Source organism: Mauremys mutica, chromosome 25, assembly GCF_020497125.1.
Source record: "Mauremys mutica isolate MM-2020 ecotype Southern chromosome 25, ASM2049712v1, whole genome shotgun sequence".
Lineage (NCBI taxonomy): Eukaryota > Metazoa > Chordata > Testudines > Geoemydidae > Mauremys > Mauremys mutica.
In genome coordinates this window covers 16,490,213-16,497,851 of record NC_059096.1, presented here as the reverse complement: position 1 = coordinate 16,497,851, position 7,639 = coordinate 16,490,213, and positions in this window count along the sequence as shown.

Here is a 7,639-nt window from a genome sequence, read left to right as displayed (position 1 = left end):
TTGCCCTCTAATAGCCCTGTCCCTTCTCTTGATCCCCGCCAAGCTCAAATACAGGATGAGTGATGTCTAGGAAGCGCTGCACTTCTTGAGGACTTCAAACTTTGTCCCTTATTTGGCTCAATCGTAGCACCTTCTGGGGAGAGGGTGTACCCCAAAACTCAATGAGGATGACTTACTGGATCCCTAGAGACTCCCTCATCGTGGGACTCCCTTCCTAGGAATAAAAGAAGGACAGCAGGATGACAAAGACCCTGGGGGTCCAAGCCAAGGGGAGGTCCCATCACCCTCCCTGTTCAGTTCACACTCACAGACCCCCTAGCCGGAGGGGAGACTAAAGGGCAGAAAGCAAAGGTGCCCCTGGGGAAAAGACTCTAGGCTGGGATCCAGTCCATTTCCCAGATCTACACCCAGGATTGTGTGACCAGGGCCACAGCCCTTCCTCTGCGTCTCAGTTCCCATCTGCTAGAGAGGGAGGATCTTTCCCTGCCCCAGGGTGTTAGGGAGGAGTTTCATTCCTGGCTGGGAAGGGTTCAGATACCAGGTCAGTGGATTGGGCCCCAGGTGGGGGATGGTCAGGGGTGACACGGGCCATGGGAAGGTCTGAGCAGTGACGACAGGGGAGGGGCTCCATGTCAGGCCACCCCTCCCAGACTGCAATGGCTATTGAGCATAACCCCTGGTTCTGCGGATGCTCTCATTTCTGGGCCAGCCCCATGGACCTGACAGCCTGATTTTCCAAACCTGGCCTCTGGGCAGGGCCGCCCAGAGGGGGGGGCAAAGGGGGCAATTTGCCCCGGGCCCCGGGCTCCGCAGGGGCCCCCAAGAGAACAGCGGAGGCTCCCACCTCCGCCCCGCTCCTGGAGCCCTAGCGCATCAAGCGCCGAGTCTCCGCCGGGGCCCCTGAGCCCCGCCCCGCTCAGAGCCGCGTGGTGAGGGGGCGGGGCTGGGAGCTCCGGGCTGAGCTCAGCTCCCTCCGCTCGGCGTGGAGCTCGCAGCCCTGCCCCCTCACCACGCGGCTCTGAGCGGGGCGGGGCTCAGGCCCTGCTGGAGCTCGCAGCCCCGCCCCCTCACCACGCGGCTCTGAGCGGGACGGAGCTCAGGCCCCGCCGGCCACACGCTGCGGCTGTTCAGCGAGGCGCTGAGACTCTGGGTGAGGTAGGGTGACCAGAGAGCAAGGGTGAAAAATCAGGACAGAGGGTGGGGGGTAATTGGCACCTATATAAGACAAAGCCCAAAATATCGGGACTGTCCCTATAAAATCGGGACATCTGGTCACCCTAGGGTGAGGAGGGAGCCGGGGGTAAGAGGCTGGGGCTGGGGCTGGGGCCAGGGCTGGGGGGAAGCGGGACCCGCCGCCGCCGAAGCGCAGCCCGGTCTTCGGCGGTGGGGGGCCCCTTCCGTTCCGGGACCCGCCGCCGAAGTGCCCCGAAGACCCGCGGCGGGGACCCCCCCCGCCGAATTACTGCCGAAGACCGTGCTGCACTTCGGCGGTAATTCGGCGGCGGGGGGCTCCCGCTGCGGGTCTTCGGGGCACTTCAGCGGCGGGTCCCGGAATGGAAGGGCCCCCCGCCACCGAAGACCCCGGGCCCCCGGAATCCTCTGGGCGGCCCTGCCTCTGGGCATGGGGGCAGGGGCAGGATCTGGCCTGGCCCCAGCTCCAGGGGTTGGGGTAGGGCATGGCGTTGAGCCAGTGAGGTGCTCGGCCTTGGTTTCTCTTAGTGCTGTGGTCTCTATGTCCGCTCTCCCCCGCCCTCCCCGCCGCAGGCACAGTGAGACAGAGCAGTACCTGTGGCAGGGTGTGGGAGCTTGTGGTCATGCGAAGAGGGGGCCTTTCAAGGCTGTCCCACGGAGCAGAGCCCCTGCCGTGCTTTGGGCACCTGGCGCAAGCACCTGATGGGCCATGACCTTCTCTGTAAGACACCCACGAGAACAAAGGGTATTAACGGCACCGGGAGCCAGCAAAATTTCCACCCCACCCCTCCCCATCTCTGAGGGACGGATTCCCCCATCCAACCCCCGAGATGAAATCTTGTCTCCTCTCTAGTGACTTCCAACCCCTCTCCCACCAATGTGGAATGAACTCCTGCCCCCACTCCTCTCAGTCCACCCGTGAGAGCTGTTCTACCTCCCAACCCAGCTGGGGATTCAGCTCAGCTCCTCCCAAATCCCCTCAGCCACCGTCTCCTCGTCCAGCTGAGGGGCTGGGAGGCTTTGGGCAATAGTGCCATGGGGGGAGAGGAAGTGGACACCTTTCCCCAAGGGATCCTCCTGTCCTTCACATGAGGCCATGGACAGTAGCTCTGGTGAATGAGGCACTTAAGCAGCCTCTGCTGACTAACTTCTCCAGTTCTCCCAGAGCAGGTGGTGGCTGGGATAACATGATACCAGAGCACTAGGAACCGGCCTGAGGCCCTGAGGGGTATGAAAGGCTCACAGAGATGGCTAGGGGAGTTTGCCACCCCTAGCATGAGCAATGGCAGCATGTCGTGTTGATGTGATGTCTGTTAGGAACTAGCCTTACTGGAGAGCTGGGTCTACCCTGCTTTGAGCTGCTCAGGGAACAAGCTGGCACCTACCAATGGCACCTGCTTGGCTTCATCCTCCCCTTGCTCCCTGGTCAGCGCATGGGGATGAGATGAGAGTGGTTTCCAATGGCCTGGAGGTGAAAGGCCCTGGGGAGGGGGGTCCCTCCCCAGTTGATCCCCCTTTGGTTACCTCATCCCCTATCAGCTGACTGGCTTCCCCCCGGATGGAATACGTGAGCACCAGCCCAGCCTGGCTGACATGGAGCTGGGGGTCGTATATGGCCAGAAGCACCACTTGGAGGAAAGTTCTTCATTGGTCTGCCCAAGACCTAAAACCTACAGCACCAGAGCCCTTGCAATTGTCCAGAACCAGGCTCCAAATCCCTCGAATGGCTCACAAGGTGGATAAGAGTCCTGGGGCAGCCAACCCATTGACCAAGGAGCCCCCCCCCCTTGGTAAGTAAGAGGTTGCAGGCACTGAGGCCTCGAATAGCTCTTTCTGGAGCAGGATTCACCGCAGGTGTCATGAGGTGCTGGAAATGTGTCTGCGCACTCTGGAACCCAACTCATACAGACAAAAAAGGACACTACTGCTCCCAGCAGCAATCTCTCCTGCAGCTCATCTGCTAGAGATTAGGGGTCTTTCAGATCTGGATCATTCCCATGCCTCACCTCACTGACATTCCCATGAGCCTCACATACTCTGCTGGAAACAAGTAGCAGGCTCTTGCCCTGTATCCATGACACGCTCACTGCAGGGGTGGGGGGGGAGACAGCGCCACACCTGAGCACCGGTGGAGAGTCCTTACCTCCCCACATCCTGGCCATGTTCCTATAGCCCAGGCGCTCGGTGTCCTGGAGCCCGTCCCGACACCACAGCTCTCTTGCCTCTCTGATGTTCAGCCCTGGGGGAGAAGGACACACCCACTTGGGCCATTTGGCATTCTGGTTTCAGTGCCTGTTTCCTTCTGTTCCCATTGCTGGGTACACACTGGCCGGGGTCCTCGTGGCATCAATGGACTCACAGGGTCCCCACCAGGTGGTTTAGTACCGGAAGGGGGATTTGTTTCAGTCATCGCAGTAATCATGGGACCCTTGTGGCCATTGTGCTCTGGGAGTGGGTGCCTGTTAATGGTGGCGTCTAATACCGAGAACCACCCCACCCCCACCCACTGAAGTCAGGCCCAGCTGCTGACATCCTACAAGCTTTGTGTCCTTTCCCTGTGGTTCCTGCTCCAGCTCCTGCCCTCATGATGGGCTCTGTCCCTCCACATGCCTCAATAGCTCCATTCCTGTCCCCTCACTAGCTAGCTGCCCCGTCAGGGCTGATTTCCCTGGACTGGGGGACAGAGCTGGGCTCTGAGATAAAGCAGCCAATTTCCCTGGCACTTTCACATTCACCTCCCTAATTCAGAGAGAGGGGCAGAGAAAGAGTCATCATCTAAGGTGGGGTGGGTCTCAGAGGAGGGGGCTTCTTTCTGTAGGGTCCCATTGCCCAGCTGAGGGAGTCTCAAAGGAGGGGGGGCCTTGTTTCTATTGGGGTTCCTCTGCCCCGCTACAGTGGGTCTAAATAGAGAGGCCTTAGTTCTAGAGGCGTCCCAATGGCCAGCGGGAGCTAGTCTCCGAGAGGCTCGTTTCCATGGGGTCCCATTGCCCAGCTGGGTTTCTTACCGTTCTTCTGCAGGAAGAGCCTGTGCAGCCCATAGATCTCGCCCCTGGCTGAGCACTCGCTGCCTAGCTACTCCAGAATAACAAGGGCCCTGAGGCCAGGCACAAATCTGCCAGCCACTGCCCTATGGAATGCAGTCCCTTACGGACCCAGGGGGGACCAATTAGCCAAGGGATGAGGAACTTGACTCAAGCCCTGACTCTGCAGGATGCTGGGGTCAAAGGTCACTTACCTCAAATCCAGGCAGGGAGGTGGCAAATTCGAGCAGGGCAGCACTGCTCTGTATGGCCCTGGCTCTCTCCTGGGTTTTTTTGGAGAGGAACCTGAAATGGATGTGCTGCGGGAAAAGGAGGCAGGAGAGGGTCAGCGGGCAGGCGTACGTGCTCTACAAACGAGCCTCTTCCCCTCTCCATGGGGCTGAGACTTTGTGCTCAGGGTGGAAGAATAGCTGATTGGAAAAGGGGGCTCATGACACTGCCCACGTCTTGCTGGGCACAAGCTCATTGTCTCTCCAGGCTGGGACAATGGTCAGTCTTGGGGCTGGTCTATTCACTCTGAAACGCCTGATCCATGAACAGCATGTCAGGATCAAGGCACACGCCCTTGACACCCCCCCGCCCCGCCAGACCCCAGGTGTAAAGGACTTGGTAGCATGGATGGAACAGCCGTGAGGACAAAAGCTCTGGCCCAGGGGAGCTGGAGAGCTAAAGGGAGAATATTGATGGATTCCCCTCTCCTCTTCCTGCCACCAGAGCTCCTCCGACTTCCCCAAGGCAGGCGACTTTGTGCTGCAGCTGGGTCTGTATGTATCTCACCCAGCCAATAACATCAGCCGGCAAGCCAGGGGCGAGATCTATGGGATGCACAGGCTCTTCCTGCAGAAGAGGGGTAAGAAACCCAGCTGGGCAATGGGGCTGTGGGGCTCGCGTTTGAGAACTGTGGCAGGGAACGGGGGCCTGTGGGGGATGGGTTAGAGCCCTGTGGCAGGGAACGGGGGCCTGTGGGGGATGGGTTTGAGGGCTGTGGCAGGGAATGGGAGCTGTGGGGGATGGGTTTGAGTGCTGTGGCAGGGATCGAGGTGGCTGTGATGGGGCTGTGGGGGATGGGTTTGAGCACTGTGGCAGGGAATGGGAGGTTGTGGGGGATGGGTTTGAGCGCTGTGGCAGGGAACGAGGCGGCTGTGGTGGGGCTGTGGGGTTGGGTTTAAGAGCTGTGCAGGGAATGGGGGGGCCTGTAGGGGATGGGTTTGAGTGCTGGGGCAGGGAATGGGGATCTGTGGGGGATGGGTTTGAGAACTCTGGCAGGGAATGGGGGGCTGCGGGAGATGGGTTTGAGGGCTGTAGCAGGGAACGAGGCGGCTATGATGGGGTTGTGGGGTTCGGGTTGAGGGCTGAGGAAGGGAATGGGGGGCAGTGGGGGATGAGTTTGAGCGCTGTGGTAGGGAACGAGGTGGCTGTGATGGCGCTGTGGGGGATGGGTTTGAGAACAGTGGCAGGGAATGGGGGGCTGTGGGGGATGGGTTTGAGAGCTGTGGTAGGGAAGGAGGTGGCTGTGATGAGGCTGTGGGGGATGGGTTTGAGAATAGTGGCAGGGGTGAGGCGCTGTGATGGGGCTGTGGGGGATGGGTTTGAACGCTCTGGCAGTGAATGGGCAGCTGTGGGGGTGGGTTTGAGTGCTGTGGCAGGGAATGGGGGGCTGTGGCAGATGGGTTTGAGCGCTGTGGCAGGTAATGGGGGGTGTGGGGGATGGGTTTCCGCACTGTGGCAGGGAATGTGGGGGCTGTGGGGTCGGGTTTGAGCGCTCTGGCAGGGAATGGGGTCCTGTGGGGGATGGGTTTCAGCGCGATGGCAGGGATTCGGGGGTGTGGGTGATGGGTTTGAGCGCTGTGGCAGGGAATGGGCAGCTGTGGGGGATGGGTGTAAGCAGTGTGGCAGGGAATGGGGGGCTGTGGGCGATGGGTTTGTGTGTGCGCTGTTGCAGGGAAGGAGGTGGCTGTGATGGGGGATGGGGGATTTGTTCGAGCAGTGTGGCAGGGAATGGGGGGCTGTGGCGGATGGGTTTGAGCGCTGTAGCAGGGAACGAGGCGGCTGTGATGGGGATCTGGGGGTCGGGTTTGACGGCTGTGGCAGGGAATGGGAGGCTGTGGGGGATGGGTTTGAGCATCGTGGCAGGGAATGGGGGTCTGTGATGGGGATGTGTGGGATGGGTTTGAGCACTATGGATGGGAATGGGGGGCTGTGGGGTCGGGTTTCAGCGCTATTGCAGGGAATGGGGTCCTGTGGGGGATGGGTTTGAGCGCTGTGGCAGGGAATGGGCAGCTGTGGGGGATGGGTTTGAGAATATTGGCAGGGAATGGGGGGCTGTGGGGGATGGGTTTCAGCGCGATGGCAGGGATTGGCGGGTGTGGGGGATGGGTTTCAGCGCTGTGGCAGGGAATGAGGTGGCTGTGATGGGGCTGTGGGGGATGGGTTTGAGTGCTGTGGCAGGGAACGAGGCGGCTGTGGTGGGGCTGTGGGGTTGGGTTTAAGAGCTGTGCAAGGAATGGTGGGCCTGTAGGGGATGGGTTTGAGAGCTCTGGCAGGGAATGGGGGCTGTGGGAGATGGGTTTGAGGGCTGTAGCAGGGAACGAGGCGGCTATGATGGGGTTGTGGGGTTCGGGTTGAGGGCTGAGGAAGGGAATGGGGGGCAGTGGGGGATGAGTTTGAGCGCTGTGGCAGGTAATGGGGGGTGTGGGGGATGGGTTTGCACGCTGTGGCAGGGAATGTGGGGGCTGTGGGGTCGGGTTTGAGCGCTCTGGCAGGGAATGGGATCCTGTGGGGGATGGGTTTCAGCGCGATGGCAGGGATTGGGGGTTGTGGGGGATAGGTTTGAGCTCTGTGGCAGGGAATGAGGCGGCTGTGATGTGGCTGTGGGGGATGGGTTACAGGTCTGTGGCAGGGAATGGGGGGCTGTGGGGGATGGGTTTGAGCGCTGTGGCAGGGAACGAGGCGGTAGTGATGGGGCTGTGGGGGATGGGTTTGAGCGCTGGAAATGGGGGGTCGTGGGGGATGGCGTTGAGAGCTGTGGCGGAGAATGGGGGGCTAGGGGGGTGGGTTTGAGAGCTGTGGTAGGGAACGAGGTGGCTGTGATGGGGCTGTGGGGGATGGGTTTGTGCGCTGTGGCAGGGAATGTGGGGGCTGTGGGGTCAGGTTTGAGCGCTGTGGCAGGGAATGGGATCCTGTGGGGGATGGGTTTCAGCGCGATGGCAGGGATTGGGGGGGGTGGGGGATGGATTTGAGCTCTGTGGCAGGGAATGAGGCGGCTGTGATGTGGCTGTGGGGGATGGGTTACAGGTCTGTGGCAGGGAATGGGGGGCTGTGGGCTTGGGTTTGAGGGCTGTGGCAGGGAATGGGTGGCTGTGGGGGATGTGTTTGAGCGCGGTGGCAGGGAACGAGGCTGCAGTGAT